The following is a 4,058-nucleotide window of genomic DNA, read 5'->3' as shown; positions in this document are numbered from 1 at the left end:
ATTATAATAGGAAAGAAGACTGGCAGTGGACTCTGATGATGGCGAGCAAGTTACTTAAATATGACTTAACTATTTATGAGTTATAATTTTAATGATAACTAATTTATTTATAATGGCAATTTGATTACAAAGATACCAGATCCAGGGAGGAGCTAGAGACCAAGAAGCGAACAACCGTAGGTACTATACAACATCTCACGAGACTTGAGATAATGATTGGTGCACTTATACTAATTTCAGGTAAATACTTAATATTACCATTATATGTGAGATTTTCACTCCATAATAGGAAATAATAAACTTACTTATGAGCTATAATTTTAATGATAACCTATTTATAATAGCAATTGGATTACAAAGAACCAACCTGGACCAAGAAATGGAGACCGTATTATACGACATCTGGTAAGACTTGAAATAATACTTTATTTAATTTTAGGTCTATTCTTAATAAGACCGTGGTTAAAGTGTGTAATAATACTAAAGAATTAACATTGGACATCACGCGAACACTGCAGTGGGATGACAACCAACAACCACACTACCGATACACACCATGCACACAATCATCTTACAAATTACAACAAATACATTTCATCACGATTTAAACTAAACGATTTTTTTTTTAAAATAATTTAGAAAATGTGTTCATTGCTATTATAAATTTAGATTTAATTTGAGAAAAAAAATATCAATTAATCTCAAATTATTATACTATTATACATTTTACTACATTTATAACGAATACTATTAATTTAAGGAAACATAATATAGTGCTTTATTTTTTTTTGACATTGCTGACTAGCAGATAAAAAGGTGCAAACAGTATTTTCGTCGCAACCAATTGAAGTACTTGAGTAACAGTAGGTTAGAGTATCATTTTTTTTTTAAGACTTCAAACTGCATGGTTATTAGCTGGATTTTACTGCGTACTATATCCGTCACCATTTTTTTAAGCTTGCAATTCACTATATCATGCGAGAGGTTCAAAAATAAATCAAAAATGAACTTCGTTTTTTTTTACACTCGTCAACCCCATTCGGTTTGTGTGGGGGCTACCGTTGGTACGCGTTTTAGGCAGATAGATCGTCGCAAAGAACTCGGGTGGTCACCCATCCGGTAGCCTGCTCGACCACTGCACACATTACTATATTAGTGACTGAGTCCAATCACCGTGCTTCGCCAGATTGCCATAAAATGAACTCTAATACCAACCACGTTAAATTGTATATTAAATGTTCATATATATTGATCAGTTTACATTCTTGCCAAATGTATTATATTATGTAACATTTGACGAATTAACAAATTGTATACCATATTACAATCCTTAATATAGCAAGAGACAAGAGTACTGAGTAGTAAAATATATAATGGTATTTAGAGATTAGTGTAAATTGAATCATTTGTTGGTCGTTACCACACGTCGATAAAATTTACTAATATTTAAGTGACTTGATTGTCATATTTAAAGGGTGATTTTGAAAGGATTTGATATAGATACTTGTATATTTTAGAAAATTAAGGTTTCAGAAGTATAGTAAAAATATATTGGACTATAGGTACGTTACGTTATTTGGTATTGGCAAAACTTAAACACAGTTAACCTAACTATTTATTAATCATAGAAATAATAAACTAGGTAGGATCATAGTCAAATACAATTTTGATGTTTATAAAACCATGTAAACATTCAAATTAAAAATTATGTATATTTTTAAAACGTATCTACTATACAGAGTGTGACGGTATATATGAAAAAAAAAAGAAAATTAAATATGTCCACTTATGTTCAATTATTATCTAATAGTTCGATAGCCTTTTTTACGATACCGCACATTGTTGATTTGTGGAGTCGTATATTATGGTCTCCCTGCACTGCCTAAATTTTTTAGTCTTCTAAAGTATTCGAATAAAACTATTTGAATACCTTGATTCTCCATTTATTCCAAGTACAAAATAAAAGCATTCTTTACAAGATTGTTATGTACTGTAATTAATATAAATTTTAATATTTTAAAACTTTTAAAATTTTTACTGGACTTTTATTCCAACCATGGAAGTTAGAAAGTTGAAACAACAAATGCTAAAAATCCTAGAATATATAATACAAGCAGTGTTGCCGACATGTTTATAGCTGATGATGGTACGGAACCCTTCGTGCGCGAGTCCGACTCGCACTTGGCCAGTTTTTTTTATTATCAGGCGTTGGGTAGTTTCATTGGGTAACATGAAAATTTACAAGTAATAAATAATATTTGCGAACGCATCGGCGTTAAACAAGAAACACGAAATATTAGGGTCCGCGGAAAACGTGGTTTTTTAGGCGTTGCTAAACTAGTCGGTGGTGTCAGCGTAGGAACGCGGCGAGACGATTTTCGTCAGAAAACAGTGTGAAGCGTGAGTGCTACAAAAACTATAAGTCAGAGGTAGACGGCGATTTCTATATTTAACTTAATTTAACTACTTCATACGTAATAACTTTTGTCACTCGAAACTTTATATTGCAACCTCTTCTTTGAAAAACCTAATCAACGACAACGTTGTCGAACTCAAATGTCTAAACGATAGTGAGAGTACAGGGGCGGATATGGGAACAAATCGGCTCCCATGGCTCTTTAAATACATGCGTATTATTATTTATTATGTTATAATTATTACATCGTAATCTGTAAACTGAAATTCTTGTCATCCACCTCCTACAAAAAATACTAAATACGCCACTGGTGAGGGATGACTATAATCTTGTTGACATCTATATATTTTTTTCTTTATATCTTACGGAAATAAAAATTACTATATACCTAGTTACCGATTTATTTATTTATAACAATAATTTTTAATTTTTTAAAAAATGTCTAATTTTTTCCAATTAATATGGAACAATTGGGAAACTATCGAACAGATAATCTGGCGGCTGGCGTTGGGAATACAAGTGATTGATTAAATCAAAAACGGTCCACTTAATAATATTGTACCCGTATAATATACCTATATAATAACCTATTTAATATGTTTTATATTTATAAAAAAAATATGTCTTTGGGGTCCCTAGGCCCCCCTGGATCCGTCCCTGATCTAACGCCCACTACATCTTCTCATATGTTTACTCTATGACCAATATTCTTATATACATACACAATGGTGTTTAAACAACCTTCCCACATTGACATTTTTCCCCATGAAAAATGTATTATTTATACACGAAAAATATAAAAAAAACTTGGTTTAATTTATCCACACCACCGACACTGTCTATATGATTTTACCGATCGATTACCAAAAAGTCCGAATAACAACGACCATGGTTAAAAAATATTGGTAAAATACAGAAATATAAATTACACATCAATAAATTACAAAATATTCAAAAATATGCAAAATAAAACTTTGTATTCCGGATCTCTTGACTAGAATTCAAAATTGTGCGTGTGTTGCTAATTTTTGGACTGTTAAAAAAACACGCAAATGCATATAAATCCGGACCCTGTTTATTATACCTATATATACCGGACTTTTTTACCGCAATTCAACTTTACTATATGATCAAAAATTTGAATTTTAAACACTAATTCAGTTCACTAATAAGGTAGCGCCGGTTTTTAACTAGGCTGCCCCTGCCGATGAAGTCTAGTCACGCCTATGGTAGGTAACAAACTTTTAATATACCAAACTATTTCTTAGGTCCCCTATATCATTTTTAAAAATTAAAAAATTTAAATACCTAACTTATAAGAGTTCCAATATTATGACTAATGTATAAATACTTATTATTAATTAGGTACTATATGCTTATAAGTGTTATATTATTACCTATGTGATGTTTAATATAATTATAAAAGTAGAGTAATATATTATAATACATAAAAATATTTTTATCTCGGAACTTTAAGCGCTAAAAAGTATTCAAATATGCGCATACATATGCGTTAAAAAACATCAAAATATGCGGTATAATATGCAGTAAAAAATTGGAAAATATGCGAAACTATGCAATTTATTTAACAAAATAAATTGTACATACAAAATTACAAATTTATATTAGGTACCGCGCTGCA

This window comes from Acyrthosiphon pisum, chromosome X (genome assembly GCF_005508785.2).
Source record: "Acyrthosiphon pisum isolate AL4f chromosome X, pea_aphid_22Mar2018_4r6ur, whole genome shotgun sequence".
In the NCBI taxonomy this organism is placed as follows: Eukaryota; Metazoa; Arthropoda; class Insecta; order Hemiptera; family Aphididae; genus Acyrthosiphon; species Acyrthosiphon pisum.
Note: the sequence above shows the minus strand (reverse complement) of the source record.